The sequence below is a fragment of the Labrus bergylta genome, chromosome 10, assembly GCF_963930695.1.
Source record: "Labrus bergylta chromosome 10, fLabBer1.1, whole genome shotgun sequence".
Classification (NCBI taxonomy): domain Eukaryota; kingdom Metazoa; phylum Chordata; class Actinopteri; order Labriformes; family Labridae; genus Labrus; species Labrus bergylta.
In genome coordinates this window covers 19,516,368-19,533,361 of record NC_089204.1, presented here as the reverse complement: position 1 = coordinate 19,533,361, position 16,994 = coordinate 19,516,368, and the positions used below count along the sequence as shown (strand labels likewise).

At 39.2% G+C, this 16,994-nt stretch overlaps 1 protein-coding gene across 2 annotated transcripts in view; it reads right to left on the bottom strand.

The window, feature by feature from the left end:
• Positions 1-16,741, bottom strand: part of chrm3a (cholinergic receptor, muscarinic 3a) — an 84,740-nt gene extending 67,999 nt beyond the window's left edge. Inside the window, exon 1 of one of the 2 annotated variants that reach the window (XM_020639153.3) lies at positions 16,432-16,741. The gene's annotated coding sequence lies outside the window, so the exon portion shown is untranslated. Of the gene's footprint in view, positions 1-15,337; positions 15,452-16,431 lie in introns of those variants that run through there. The other variant, XM_065959764.1, reaches the window with a different exon arrangement.
• Positions 16,742-16,994: the final 253 nt, after the last annotated feature.

Genomic DNA, 16,994 nt, shown 5'->3' with positions numbered 1-16,994 from the left:
ACAGCGAAACCATCTGCACATGTCAATGTGATGGATGACGTGGGAGCAGAGATCGAGCGACCTCGCTGTTTGGACAAGCTTTCTGTTAGGTCGTTCCTCCTCCTGTCACTTCCTCGGACTGATGGCTGCATTGAACATGAACACGCCCGTACAATCATGGCAACTAGCCTCCCATAATGGCATTGACAAATTTTGTGTGTTCTTGACTCAGGCGGGCGGGGTAAAGGCTAATCAATGTGAAGTGTGTGTGCATTTCTGTAGGATATCTGTCAAAGAGAAAAAAAAGGGAGAGCAGGAGTGGAAGAAGCATAGTCAATTCAGAAAATCTTTGCAATAGAAGATGAAAAAAAAACAACTCTGGAAAATGATGTCCCTGCAGTACTCCATCAGTTAATAAATCCAGTGCATATTAAGAGATTATGGATTTCTGTTGTTTTTTTTACCCTTGCAGTACTCAGAAACAAGTCACAAATTAATTTTCTCCATGACATCTAGACCTCTCAGGATAGATGAAGAGAAGCAGATGTCACAAAATATTTTCCCGTGGTCTGTAAATCACAGAAGGGAGTGAAAGATGTATTAAAAACACTCGTAAAAATCTCCTATTAGGGCCACATTTTCAAAGAAGATTCAGTAAGAGAATGGGATAATCAAAACTTCTTTTCAGACTTGAACAATCTATCATTTATGCCATAGTGTTAGTGCAAGTGTGAAAAGTAAAACTGTTCCCTAACAGTGGCAGAAACGCTGCAATTATTTTCTTTGAGGAATTAAACAGTTGCCGCTCAAACAGCTTCAAAGTAATGATAACAAACTTACATAACTAAATAGAAAATGTCTATGCTCTGGCAATGGCGATGTTTTGAATTTGTCCTGTAAAACAAAGGGAAAGTAAATGCAGCTCCAAATGGAAATATGTCTGCCACAGAAGCAGCCAGCTGCAACGCCAAGTGTCATTCCATTTTTTTTCATGCCTCTTTGAACAATTTCACAAAAAGACGAAGGGATTTGTATTCTGCCCCTTCAGTCAAAAAAGGATTCAGGGAATTTGTGTTAAAAGGGAATCAAAGGAAACTACAGCACCTGTATGATTGTCGCAGGCATGTAGGAATAACAAATTAGCACCATTTTTTGTTGTTGTAATTTTGCACTTACAGATCCCGTTCTGCAATAATATTGAGATGATGGTCAGACATGGTGCAAAATAAACATGCATGCTGCAGAGCCTGTTGAACAGGTTCATACAAGAGGCTGAGTATCATGCTTAAATGTGAAAAGCCTGTCAAAGCTGCAGAGATGCAGCGTGTATCTGAACTTTAACTTTTGAAATATTTGTGAGGACAGCTTGTTCCGATTAAATACCCTGATTAGAATGCAACTTTGTCTAAAATACTTTGACAGATTTCTCATTTCACCCTTCAGCAGCCCTTAGACGTATTTAGCAGAGGGACAAATTCATATTGTATCAGACACCTGGCTATGGAAAGACTGAAAATAATAAAGCATAACAGTGAAAGAATTCCAACTGTCTGGAGTTCTCATCAGTATTCTTGCCTTGTTAATGTTACTGCTCAATGACAAAGCTTTTCATATGAGAGCCAAGCAGTGTCAATTCCAAATTCACCCGATCACAAGCATTTATAACACATAAATTTGTCTTTTTCTTTCGAAAATTAGCAACAGATATCACTTGGAAGCAACCACGGAATAAGAATGAACACAAACACTGGATTGTGAGCAGTGTAAATAATCTCTGCCACAACCCTGATTATGATGTATGGAGAGCACAGTCATGCACTCAGACATGCTGCCAAAGCTGAGACACAATCAAAGGAGTCATTACCAAAGCAGGGAAATGACTCAGATTTAGTTTCACTGGCTTTCCAAACACCCGCAGATCCATGTTAACTCATAATATCACCTCAGATCCTGATACTTAATGTTGAAATAACAAACAGAGAGGCGTCTAAGAGGTCACAAGGTTATCCTTCCTCCCTGGTGGTTCTCAGCACTGAGGGATTAAGCAGGATATGACTGATGTAATGATAAGAGCTTAAGGAAAACGAGGCAGATTTCTACATACTGTAACTGCCCCTTCATGTCTGTGTTGAAAAGAGATTTAATGAGATTAATTTAAAGAGCTTTAGTGAGACTAATCTGGATAAGAAAAAATGGTTAAATAAACAGGAACTGAGAAGAGGAAGGAACAAAGAGGAGGCACAGCCTGGGAGAAAACGTACAAGTTCAATGTCATATGACATGTACCCTTTTAAATGAAAGAATAATTACCAGGCAAGTGTTTCAGTGGAGAGGAAATAGAGTAATTTGTCTTACCAGCTGAAAGGCAGCAGTAATGATAATTATTACGCCGCTACTATAGAGCTGATCCTTTTCTTTTTCAGGTGAATAAATTATCTGAAGCCACCACATAATGGAATTATACAGATATCTTATGTTCAACAAGTACGATGGCATGTTGTTCTAGGAAAATAAAACAATCTTGGTAAAAGCTTCATTTCATCTTTTGGTCATTCTGCCAAAGAAGCAAATGTTATTCTTTCCTCTGAAAATGTGTTACCGTTACCGTCTAAATTTCAATGACCACTGGGCTAGCAAGTTAGAGTTTTATAAACAGCAATACGGTTAGCATTTACAGCCATGCTAACCAGTGGCATAGCTAGCTATTATTCTACTCGCCAATGGCATAACTAGCTATCATTTTAATAGCTGGTGACAAGCTAGGAATCAATTGACAAGCTGGTGGCAAACCTATCATTTGACTGGCTGTTGGCACAGTTAGAAATTAGCTTAGCTTGAAATTCTAATCCTGTATCAGGCCTTTATAAATTGGGTTTGCCAATTGGAATATACAGAGATGTATAACTTCTCCATCTACAGCTTTAACTGTATAAACCATACACAAATGCACAACAAGCTGGAAACATCACACCAGCTTAGCATTGTCACGATGATGCATGTTGACACTAGCATTTCACTGAAGGCACACCTCATGAAAGTACAGGGTGACCTTACGTCCCGATTTTACTGGGACCGTACCATTTTCAATCTCTGTGTCCTGAGTCCCCACAAAAGGAACAAAAAGAAAACCATCACTACTGCACCACGAGCCAAAGTTCAATACTGAATTGTCCATCAATGCTGGGGTTGCGGCTGTTGCTTAGCTAGCCTAGCTTATCATACGAGCAGGACCTGCTGCCTAACGACAGGTAGGCAACTGTCATGACAAAAAGGAAGTCAGCGTTTTCCAAAGAGTTTCAGGAGAGTTACAGCTTCCTTTGAAAAGTACCAGCCAATAAATATGGTGCACTTTGCGCACACTGCATGGTGGAAATGCCGACATGCAAAGCCATATTAAAATAAGCAAACAAAAACAGTGGGTACAGGCTAGAAGTATAGCTCTGTTACGATCTATTTCAACGAGGCAAACGCCGTGAAAACCGACTTAAACAAGCTGCTCAAGAGATGAGGTGTGACCAGGGCAGGTCACAGTTCCAAAAATGGGTTTGAAGGTTTGGAAATATGGTCACCCTATGTAAGTTAGTTTAGCCTCACAGTGCTGCAAGCCTAAACATTTTACTATGTACACATACTTCAATTGTTAACAGGGATCATAAGTGTTTTTTGCTGCAGTTTGTACACTATACACAGGGTAATTAATTAAATTCAGATTTCCTACAAGCAATTATGGATTACAGATTATCACGGTCCTTTTTGGCTGAGTAAAAGACAATGTAATGGCAAACAGCGAGAAGAGTGTGGCTCTGAAGCTACATGAACACATCTGCTGTCCTTAGTCATTCTCATTTCTGAAAACTGGTTTGTTTGGCGATACAAAATTCCCTAACTAAAATGGCGCCTTGCTTTTTGTCTTTGCCAGCATGTTTGCCAGATTAATTTGAGGAGATTTAAACTTGAGTTTTATGCCAGGAATCCAGACTATATTAATTTAACTGAAGCCACAATTGCATGTTTCTGCAATATATTAAGATGACAAAATGTTGATAAATAATAAGCTCACACAACTCCACTTAGTTGCCTGTATATGCAATAAATATGCACAGCTTGGGTTATGATTACATTTCATAGAAACACAGAGGGTAAGAAGCCAATAAACAGTTTGCTATTTTTTTTCTTTCAACATAACGCTGCCAAAATCTTTTGTATGGAGATTTGCCAGGCGATTCCATCAATCCTCTTCTTCATGTGGCCTGCTTTTCATCCCAAAGACACCACTAAAGTTAATGCAGCCTGGCTGTCTAGTCCTTCTCTATATCTCACACTTTCTGTTAAACCTCGGAATCTGTTAAGCTTAGTCCATACGCTGATTTGAAATTGTATCGAATGCTACAAAGATGTATCTGAACCTTTTCTTCCACAAAGCTGTTTGATAAGGCATGTGCCGGATTTCACTTGTTGCCTGAGGCTTTATTCATCTGATAAAAGAACAAAAAACAGATGACCATTCTCAACACATACTCCAGTGATTCATGTCATTGCACTTCTCCTGCAAAGCTTTGATGCAATGCCAAGTTACACACATTCCTGCGATGAGCTCAAGATTATTATCACTTTGCTAAGTGGAAGTAATCCCCAGGGAGGTTTTAAAGGTTTACGGCTATCCTTCCAAACATGGAGGAGTGAAAATACCAACAAGAGATACCTGGCATTCCCAAATCCTGATCAGGAGTTTGGTCTCCAGAGACTGCATTGAAAACTATATTTTATGTCTTTCTTTAGTTGCAGTGGAAACTGATCTGAAAGGTTTGACTCTTTTACTCATTTATGTAACTCAATGTTTGGGGGTTGTAAATCACACTACGTCCTGCTTGGTTTGTGTTGCATTTTCTGGATTTTAAAAAAGGGAGTCTGTTCTCAAGCACAGGTGTTAAAATTTGCAGCCAACTTAAATCTCAGTGAATTATAAAGAACAGTGACTAAGTGTTTCACTTGATTTATATGAGCTATAGCTACTAGATTTTATGTATTCACAAATCCTTCTTTTTTCATTGAATGTTGTACACCTGACAAAACACATCTGCTGTTGGAAACTGTTTCACATTTCTTCATTACCCTCACCTGAGAGATTTTCCATTTTGCGTTTACTGGTAAATGTATCCATTTACAAAAAAAACATATTAAATCAAACACAACACAGTAACACAGAGCAATACACACACACAAATTATTATTTGAGTTAAAAGCGCAGTGATATAAGATCAGTGATGGTTGCAGAATTCGCTCTTTCAGCAGATTTTTAAGTTTTTTTGTCAAACTGCCAAAAGAAGGACAGTCCTTCATATCGTCTGGCAGAGCGTCCACTGAGTTGAGGCTTCCACAGTGAAAGCTGACTGCCCAAAGACAGCAGGGTACAGAACAATCTCTGGGTGAAGATATTCTTGTGGATTTTATGGACTCCTCAGAGCAATACACACACAAAGCTGATTGTTTGAACTTACTGACGTTGTTTCATCTTTTCTAGAGCCATGCTTGTAACTCTCTGATGTACGTCGCTTTGGATAAATGATAAATTAGTGAATTGTAGCCAAAGTTAATAAAGTGACATAATGGAGGTGGCGACAAACCATTTAAAGAAAATAGTTTAAAAATGATTTAAAGTTCTCAAAGCTCAGAAGATGAAGCTTGACCAAAATCCTAAAGTGATGATTTTACTTGGACTTGTTTATCCAAAACTTTTAGCGTTTGTTTATACAAAGACTCCAGTGGTTTAATGACTTTTTCCTCAGCCTGCCATCAACATGCTTTAGGCCTACAGGTTGACATATGGGAATTAGAAGGTGTTGGTTAGGTGTTGGCAGCATCCATTAAAAGACAGGCTATTATGTCTCCAGTTTAACAAACTGTACTTGATGACTTTTTTATGTGTGGCTTCCACTTTAATCATCACAGAATACCTCTATTATAAAAGTTGTCGAATCCAGATTAAACTCCACCAAGTACATGTTAAGATACCCTCAAAACATTGACGAGTGATATTTGTAATTGTCGCTTTATATCTCAGTGACAGAGAATATTTATAACAAGTCTTAAAATTGTCAGAGTAAACCAGAAAGGCTAATATTCACCAGACCTAACAGAAGCCATAATGTATCTTTATTAACCATGTAGTACAGTGATATATGAGAATACACAGTTACAGTTTCTTTTCTGCAGATAGAGGTGTTTAGGTTCTAATTCTATAAGCACAATAAATTTATAAATGAAACAAAAATTTTAATAATTCTTCTACATGTTTTTTTTGTTAACCATCAAACAGTTCTGTCATTCGTACTGCTTAGCTCATTTTGTAAATAAACAGGTTCGCATTTCAAAAAAGTGATGACATCATTGCAGAGGGTTAAGCCTCAAAGGCAGGGATGGACTAATAGGGATTCACTTTCTCTGTCTTGTGTTCAGACTTCTGTCTGCTTGTTACTATTATGAAACACCTGAAATCCCCTCTGGAACATTGCACATCTGCGTCCCACTGTCTAATTCTGTCTCAGCTTTTCAACCTGTCCAAAAACAGAACCCCTCTGTGCAGTAGAAACTGCGACAATAAAGTATTGAACCGAACACTTCCTCACACACACTGACAAGATAGAAAATTGGAGTTAAAGTTTCGTCCCCTTTTGATGCAGCAGACTCATGTAAATGTCAGTTGACGTTTTGATTCAATGGCCCGGGGGCTGCGGGTCTTGTTGACTCAAATTAATTTCTTTCTACAGAGTTTAGCCAGCCAGTCTAGCCTGGTACAAGTTCTACTACTCGCCTTTTTTTTTAATAATGTCAATCACACTAAGGAAGAAAGAAGACAATAAAACTTGGATACGTTAAAAGGTCAGGGCATATGGACACTTACATCTGCTTTAGGGGGGAAATTATAGGAAATGGAAACTTCAAGTACAGGTGTTTGTTTCACTCACTTTCCTTTGAATTTTTCCATTTTTCCATTTAGTTTGAACCCTAGTAAATAAAGCATAAAGCTACACAACATAAAACCTGAAAGTGTCATTTAGAGTTCAGGTAGAACATTCAAACTTTTGCTGCTGTTGTAACTACAGTGTTTCCCCTATAATTATATGAGGGGGGCGGCCCGCCCTTTCCGATAGAAAAGGACAGCTGTCATTAAAAGTAACCCATCGGCGTGTCTAAAACAAACAGAATTTAGCATTTACCAAGTTTACCAAAAAAAAAAAGCACAATACATAAGTTTCTAGGCTGAGTGGGGTTGAAGTATTTTTAAAGCAGAAAAGCCAGAGAATAGGAAAGGTAAAGAAATACTGCGGTTTTGCACAGCAGCTCTCCCCAAATCTTATCATAAACACAGTTGGCAGTGAGACTACAAAGATACTAGCTCTAATAGGTTGGCACAGCAGCTTATCAGAAACTCCAAATCCCCTTAAAAGAGCACACACTAACCGTAGTAAACTGTATCCCATGAGCTTCAAGTTATGTGAAATACTCAGCAGTGCCCTCCGCTGCTTCACCTGTAGTTTTAATAAGTTCTTGTTTGAAAAAAAAAGAGTACCCACTCCTTTCGAATTTGTGACAGGCATCTAATGAAAGTGGTTGAAAAAAGACAGATCTAAATTGCAAAGACTGATTAACATGGACCCAGTCAAACGGCCGCAATGATTCCAACTTCAGTCCTGATACTGATATGAAATCTGCGCTTTGGGTAATAAATAATACCAAGACCAATCTTATACCAGGTTTTTTATATTCTGGCTGAATGATTCACTTTGTACCTTTAAAAAAATAAAGCCAATGTGGAAATACAAAAAAAAACCATCCTTGAAATTTCACTTGAGGCTGGCTGCAAAAGCCAAGCAATCCCCATTTGTAACCATGTCAAAGCTCCTAAGGAACTTCTGGTTTGTGTGGATTTTTTGGCACCCTGTGGACAAAGTGTCACCTGTTTTCTCTGAGCTTGCCCTGCACATCTGTACACAGGGTTTCATGGCAAACAATCCCCCTGCTTTCTTTTAACAAGCAGACTATCATTATTAAAAACTCTTGCTATGGAAAACATAAAAAGCCTGTTTTGCCAGCATGCTTTAAATTGTCTCATCTGACCTACAGCAGTGATCTCAGGCATTAAAATGAACCATGTAGAAACTATCAGTCTGGTCACTAATGGTCTTGTTTGCTTATGTAGGTCATATAGAGATATGAATTTTAATCTGAAACTTGCATACTTAGGGGATAAATTGAGCTGACTGACAGATGGACACGTTGTACCTGTTTGCCAGGAGGCTTAAAGCTCACCTAAGATCCACTTCTTTGCCTGTTTATATATTCATTGACTTTAGATGAGAAAGCATTTCCATTATGGCAACTGCCATTCTTGGGCTTCAATAACCTCTTTAGAATCCAATGGGTGACTTCACTGAAGCTATGTCCATGTTTTTTACTGTCTATTAGGGCTTTCACACTTGCAGAAATCTCCCGAAAAACTCAGGATATTTCCAGGAGGGTGCTGTATATGTGAACACAAACAGCAAAAGCTGTTGCTCAGACTTCACCCGGAGTTTCTCCTGCCAGACCCCTAGTATTTTTTCTGCAGCAAGTCCGTGTGGGCTGATGTGAGAATGCCGCAGGATATTCTCCGGATAATTCGTGCCAATAGGAGGGGGAGTGACGTTACTAAACCATTACTGCTGCACGGTGCATAGACTGTATGCATGCGACCACTATGATCTCTGTGCACGTAATTAAACAGCTGCATTACGTTTTCTGTTCGCCAGTATGTTGTTCTCCGCTCATTTGTTGATAAAGTAATTCCGTTCGACAACACGCAGCATTGATATAAATGCAAATATTGTAATTATAGCGCAGGTAGCGGACTCTGTTTCTTACCTCTGGAGAATTTCAGTCAAAAATCTGAAACGGAAACAAGTTTTTTAGCGAATAACAAAAGATTGCTGGTATTACTTCAATATGACTATTATAGATCTTTCACACGGTGAAGATTTTTTCTGGGAACCTTGTACAACTTCTGGGTAAAAAAAACCCCCAAAAAACAGAAAGCCCTGTTTTCTATAGATTTTCAGTGCTGGACATTTGAGTTAGCTGCACTGCTCATGCTCGCAGTGTGGCTGCTTTAACCTGTTTACATGCATGCTGAAATGAATAGCAGCGATGCACATGCACTTTGAAAGTGCACTGTGTGGACCAGGCATAACAACTGACACAAAGCTTTATGCAAATAGGGGAAGCTTTCCTTCTTCAGAAAGTCTCAGATGATGGGCACACATAGACAGCACTTTCATAGAGGAGAGATGAATACAATGGCCTGGATCATGACACTCTCAGGTTACCCTCTCAGCTATTTGAATATCATTATGGATATGTGTATTGGAGAAACGGATGACAACTGATCCGTGATCCATTCAAATCACCCCCCACGGTGCGGTCTGCACATGATCCGCAGATCAATAGAAAATATATCATCATGGTGTGAATGCCACTAAATCCCTGTACAGAGTCTAAGTGAAAAGAATACAGCGTTTAACTAGTGCGTGTATGCACCAAGGAGATAGGAGGACAAGTCAGATTCAGGCCCTTTAAATATATTTTTCGATCCTTGCCAAAACTCAGTGATCTGATCCGAAACAGGAGATTTGTGATCTGTTGCACCACTAGTTCAATGCCTGCCTGAAAACTGCAGCAAGGTATTAGGAACACATGGCAGAATATTAATGAAACTGAGTGATCCCAGATAAATATATTGAACTGATATGTCTTGTATCATTCACTTGAAACTTTGGCCTTTCTCCTGCGGTTCATCAAGCCCTCATGATGTGGTCTCCTGTTTCCTTCCGGTGGAAAAAAAGACAAACAGAAAATGTATGAAATGCAAAGTGCACAGAGGAGCGAAGATAAATCATTTGGTTGGCAGTTCTTCACCTCATTCTAACCTCTGAATGGATTTGAAGATGAAAACATTACAAAGCTGAAAAAAGTGATTTAGCCGTAATGTGTGTCAGAGCCGAGTTCTCGAAAAACACAATTTGACTCGCAGGATATGGGTTTGATGAGCTGCAATACAATAAAAAAGAGGGAGACGGGCAGAACCAAACAATTGGAAATGAACAAAGAAAAACCTACAAATAGACTTTTCTACATTTGTTAAGCACACAAAGCCGATAAGAGCAGAATCCGAAACAGAAATCCTTAATTCATTGTGACTAATCAATCCTGACAGCAACCTAATCACACAGCAACATCTAATAACCTAACGTTAGAATGATTAGAATTCTAACGTCTTCAATTTAGTTTGAAATGAGAAGGTTGTTGTCGTGACATAAAAGTAATTTGTGATAAATCCCCCATCATCTGGTACTAATAACGGAGAAGTATCCTCAATAATCCCAGTCATGTGTGCCTGATGCATTTAAATGTATAACATAAGGTTGTATGCTCATTAGAAGTAGCATGTAAGAGTTTTTATTGAGCTTGCTTGAACTGACGTTTGTCTACATGCCAGCATCTGACAAAAGAAAGCATGAAATATAAATGATAATATTCGTTTGCCATTCTGTGTATGCATCATGTCCCAGTATGTGGTGTTCTCTGGGTTCCCGTAGTTTGAGAAATTCAATCAGATATCCCGCTGAGAGACAATATTCAATTTGCAATTTTAACCCATCACTATAAATTGCACAGCCTAAAGACTTGCCTCGATGTTGATAAATTGTGTCCTTGTCATTGTCGAACAACAAGTGTGACAAGTGGAAAGATTTCAATGTATTGTGAGCATTTATCCTATTGTAAAGAAATGGCCCTTATTCAAGAGAAGCGTATGTTTAAGCTGAAGTAAAAGAAAGGACATCTGGAGAATTCATAAAGTGGAAAAAAGAATCAATAACATTTAAACAAAACATCTTTCTTAAAATACCGGGACAATGTTCATTTTGATCGAAAACACTTGATTGTAGAAAGACACCATTGTGTTTTCAACCCTCATCATTTAAAAAAAAATAGATTTGTCTTTAAATATATATTTTTTGTTCATCTCTGGGGAAGTATTTTACCAGAGATCCTTCTTGTCAGTTTCTCCTTTCAGTTTTCACTCATCCACATCAGAAGTTCACCCATATTTACAGGCGTCCAGACACTGTCCTCTAAACACCATCTTGTGCTTGATATTTTCAGGACTATTAGCTGCAGGCTGTTATGAAACTGAAGCCAATACAAAAGTGTCAGTAAAGGTTAATTGCTATCTTATTAACTTTTACAACAACAAAAAAATCGAAGGGCCAACCCCTGAGTTTAATCAGAGGACTAAACATTCAGCTCACATTCCCTTCATAATGTTTAGATCAGAGTGCCACAGAGAAAGCAGAAAATACTGCATGTTACGAGTTGAAGTTACACTTGGATCTTTAATGAAATCAATGCAGTGTGAAAGCATATTAAACCAGAATAATAAACAAGCCATATGACGGAAACATTCATCACAACAAGGAAATATACGGCTGCAGACTGAGGGTCTGAAGCTGGTCCAAGCTACGTCAAACATCCATCATCATCAGAATTTCTCCCTGTTCTGCACTTATTACACCTGATTATTATTATTACACTCAGAAACACCTGCTTCGGTTTGTCCAACTTACTCTTTACACATTTCCCCAGCTCTGTATGTTTCGCTGTCATCATGTGCCCTCTCTCTTTTTTTCTACTCTTTTGCTATGTGTACTGAACAGCTCTCTTTTTATCTTGAATCCATCCCTCTGGATTTACGGTGAAAGTGATGGAGAGCGAGTCGGTATCGATTAATTCACTTAGAACAGACACGAGAGAGCAGCCATATATTAGACATGGACCTGAATTCTCCATCGTGAGGTTTTAGTTTGTAAAAAGAGTTTGACAAAGAGACAAAGACAGTGAGTCAATGAGCAAGTATGTCAGCAAATGTGACAATAGGCAAAAAGAGAAAATAACTCAGAATAAAGATCACTAAAGCAGTGGAGTGTAGCGGGGTGTGCTAGACATTTGCAAACTGTTTGGAAATAGTGTAATGGCGGCCTGATTTTACTGCAACACTTACAGCTGACACACCCACGAGAGAGTTAATATACATTAAAGACCTGCATGAACCTATGTCTATAACATCACTGACCTTAGCCCCGCCTCCATAAATCCGCCCGCCCAATGTCTGACCTTTTAACTTTTACTCACTCCCATTATCTTGATTTGAGTGTGTGCTGCACATACGCAATATCCTAAGGTAAACAGGGAACAGTGTGGTTTAACAGCCCTGAGGTGAGCGCCTTATTGCTTCCAATAAGTGGCAGCGTTAGCTCAGCCTATGACCACTAGTAAAGGTCAGCTTGTGTCGGTTTAGCACACGTTATCTTCGCCATAAACAGTTGGATTGCATCCGCAGGGCAATTTTATTGCAAGTAATAAAACTCTGTGAATACAAAAAGGAAATCAAAAGTCAATAACATGCTCATTTGCATTAGGCAAAAAACCTAATTATCAATAGCCCTGCCTGAGAGAATTACGAGTTTCCAATTAAAATGACAAATACTGCCATAAGATATGATATATAAACGTAAAAGAGTACATATAAGCTAACTCAGTTTTTAGGTCTATCTGATGTTATTCATGTGCAACACATCACCTATGTTTTCAACATGTTGCATCGTGAATGTGTCAGAACTAAATTCACCACTACATTGGCACAGATTAAACTGAGTGTAGCTGATGTAGCCGAGTCTAGCTTGAGCTTCATCTGACTGCATCAAAATGGCGCCAAAGAAAGGCCATTATACCCAGATCTCCATCCAATATTTTAAAATGTCTGCATGCTTGGGGAGAAAGCATTGCTTGTTTACATAAAACATTTTTTTTTTCTGATAACTGTGATGAATTCAGAAATCTGCTGTGTGCGTCTAGCGAATGCTTACACTGTGATGTTGATGGAAAAACAATCTTTTGAGCAGCCCTTATTATAACTAGAGGTCTTCTTGTGCTTTAACAAATGGTCACACATGATATATTCCTACTTCAAATGTCCTTCGCTGCTAATGCTAATGAAGTGCAACAGTGTATTCCCAGCACTGTCACTGTGAAGCTAAGCAGGTGCTATGAAATATGCACAACAACAGTACACTTACCGGAGAGACAGAAGATAGGAGAAGGAGCGCAGTCCGGGAAAAAAAAAACACAACATTTTATGGACCAGCTAATTGAGAAGACACTGATTGACTGCTTTTAATCTGATGCTGAAAGAACTTTTTCCCATCAGTACACACACAAAGTTTTCACAGCGAAACTTTCAACTGTGACTTTTAAAGGGATAACTACAGAGGTTTTGTGTTATTGTTTTCTTAATTAAACAGGGATGGAAAACTTTCTGCCTGACGCCTTCCCTAAAGATAGATGCTGTGATTCCCTCTGTTGTGGTCTGCGTGGTTGTGAAAGTGGATTAAACCGGCCTTAACATCAAGACGAGCTCTAATGAAACCCAGTGGGGGAGTTAGCCTGTCTGTTTGGCCAGCTGACTCCCGTAAAAAAAACCTATCACTGTCTCCTGCTGCCGGCTCTAAAAGTAGCCTGGTGGTGCCAGTCAGTGTAGGGGCTTATACTGTTTGATGCTTTTGCCTGAATCATACAACAGCTGAAACCCTCTCGTCTACTCCATCATGCATACATGTTAATTCAGTGATAGTGTGTGCTTTAGTGGCAGTTTTATCGACTTCTGCTTTTATGAACCAATCCCACACGCAAAACAGTGTTTGTGTCAGCCTGTGACGCAGACAATATGTCACACTCTGAAAATGAAGAATGTTTGATGCTGATATGATTACTATTCAGTTTTTGTCATCAAGATGCATGACATGTTCGCAAAGTGTTATCCAAAGCCACTGCCAATTAGCTTAGCTTAGCATCCAGATGGGGAATAACTTAGAAGCTAGCCTGGTTCTGCCCAAAAAGTTTAAAAAAAAGAAAAATGTTTGAGAATCAGTTCAAAGATCACTTTTTGCTTTATAGCCATATTTTTCTGAAATAAACCTAAAGTTGCAGGTCTCTGTTCGGTTTAACAGAGACACTTGGCGGGATGCAGCAACTTTGCGATGACATGTCATCACTTAGAATTCTCCTTCTGTGAACCAGTTTATTTTTTTGTGATGGTAAAAACATATTACAGTGTAAGTGTTCCGGACATCGGTTCTTTTTCTTTATCTTTGTTTATTTCTATAAAACCTAAGTTTTGGATTTATACAGGTTTTTACAGGGACTCTTGGCTGGAAGCAGTGACTTCCTGGAGTCATGTCAACACTGTGAGGTTTACATTGCAGAACCTACACTAGGCTTTTTTTGTTTTTGCATGGATTCAACAAACGTCACTACATTTAGAGGTGTAGCTGGTCCGGTTTATTTTAACGTTCAGACCAGAGCAGAGTATCTGTTTCAACGTTTGATGCTAAGCTAAGCTAATTGACTGCAGCTTTTTCTCCATATTAACCACGCAGACATGACGTGCTCTCATCTTATTCTTAGCAAGAAAGGGGGAAAAAAAACACATTTTATAATAACAAATAAAGATAGTGTGACAGATGTTTCAGGCAAATTCTGACAATGGCATAATGTTTCAAAAAGGAAGGCTTTGGATAAAAATGCAACAAAATTAACACCAGTTTGGAGAAAAATACATGAATGATGAATTGAAATAAAGAGTTTCAGCTGTTGGAACAGGTTGCAGTCTTTATTTAAAGCTTTTCCCATCAGCTGCTGTCTGTAGCTTTGTTTACCACACAGACATGACAGCATTATTGATCCTGCCATCTAACACTCAGCAAAAAGTAATGAGCTTATTTCCTGAAAATGTCCCAGTATTCCTGAAAGAATTAGGAATTAATTCTAAAGAAACAGGCTGACTTCATATTGCAGTAAAAATAAGCAGACAAAGACCCCTAATATGATGTCGTGCACGCTTGTTTTTTCAGAGGCATTTGTAGATAGTCACGAGCCTGGGACTAATGAAGCAGAAGCCTCTGTATCAGAAGCCTCAGTACACATGCCAGCACCCACGCACAACCTCAGGTATACAGCAGAGGGTAAGAGCAAAGACATTTTCATCCTACTTGGAGCCATCTACACCTCTGTCACCTGAGCCAGTAGTATCAATGCACTACCCTCCACCCACAGTCCATTTGGGAAAGTCATAATGGTGATCAATACGGCAGTAGCAATGTGCACAACAAAACCATTTATCAAGAGAAGAAAGACATAAATAAATATTAGCCAAGAGATATTGACCCGAGTTCAAACAATACATCAAGCCATGAAAGCTCTGGTTCACCTTTCTGTCTCATCCTCCCCTTCATGTGTGTCTTTTTCTGAATGTCCTCCACTGCGTCTCTCCCCGTAGCAGGCAATGGAAAGTAACAACCATCTAAACACATTCCTTCAACAGTCTCGTAACAGACTGTGCATTCACAACGACACACGGCGGGTCTACACTGTTCCCTAACAATGGCTGTGTTGATGTATTGATATAAAAAACATGCTGGTCCTGTTTACATATGCAACATTTTAATATGTTAAACTTTAGAGCTTTGCGGGTCCTGCATGGTGGAATAATTTGTGATTCACATGCAGCTGCTGTATTGTCAAACTCACACTCTGGCTTCTGGGATGAATAACTGCAGCCGTGGACTTAAAGGAAAATATTTGCACCATGGCACAGATGCCATTCCCTCTGCTCTTACTCATTATCCAGCACAATGTCAAAGTACCCCCAGGTCACTGAGAGGGAACATTCCTTCACTTTGCCATCTATGGGCTCCATAAATAAACAGCCCAATTCATGAAAGCCTTCCACTCGCCATGTAAGGACACGATTAATTTCCTCTTGTGTCAAACAGATATCTGATCGCAAAAATAATAATGGGCATAGCACAAGAGGAAGAAAACGCATCAAGTACTTTTTTTTTTGTGGTAATGCTTTTTTCGTTTTAAAAAATGTCATTGCGGGGGAATCAAGACATGCAAAACTAATATCTTGCAGTTTCATAATCGAACTTTACAGAAGCAGATTTGTTTGTGAAGCCACGTACGCCTTCTTGGATGAGAGGCATCAGAGCGCAGAGGGCTGGGCAGCAGGGATGCTGAGCCGGACCAAGGGAGCAGCACTTGTTTAACTTCAAATTAAACAAAAATAATAATAATTTAAAAAAAAATGGAATAAAAACCCCACATAGAGAATGTCTGCTTTGAAAAACCAGCACGTGCGATCAATAATAATCTCTCGTGTGCGCAACTTTAAAGTGCAGCGTTGCGGGGCGGCAAACATCCTCCAACAAAAAAAAAAAGCAGCTGAGAAGCATGCAAAACACTTTGCTGCGACTGAATATTTCCACAACTTACATTTTTTTTGGAGTAATTTTCACCTACCTCATAACATTCAATAGTGCGTGAGTCCAGAGCACTACAAGTAGATGGGAAAACGGCAATCCAGTCAAACTTGTCACCGGTCAATTTTGGCACAGCAGCAGTTTCAATCCAGTCTCATTTGAAGCGCTTAAACTGTACTCAGCTAACGAGGATCGCCACCTTCTCCTGTCACGGAGCCGTAGGTTGGGAAGCGATGTGAGGATAGCACCGCGGGATCTCCAAGGGCGCACGAAAAATCACTGCGTCAGGATTGGACAGAGCAACCGTGACGCACCAGCAGGTGGCACACCCGGCGAATAAAAAAAAAAAAAAAGAAAGAAGCCCAGACTCATTCATTGACCATAGATATGGGTGAGTCTTGAAGCTCATCACGCATACTCGCGAGGAAAACCGATTAAGGAAATCTACCAGAGTAATTGAAGATTAAATTTCTGTCCCTCTACACGCGATGTGCTTTTTTTTTTTTAGTTTTAATAATGGGAGAGTGTCACCAGCAAAAGCTTCAAGCTGTTTCATTTGGCTCATAATGAAAAGCGTTTTCATTTGGCACAAAGCAATGTCCT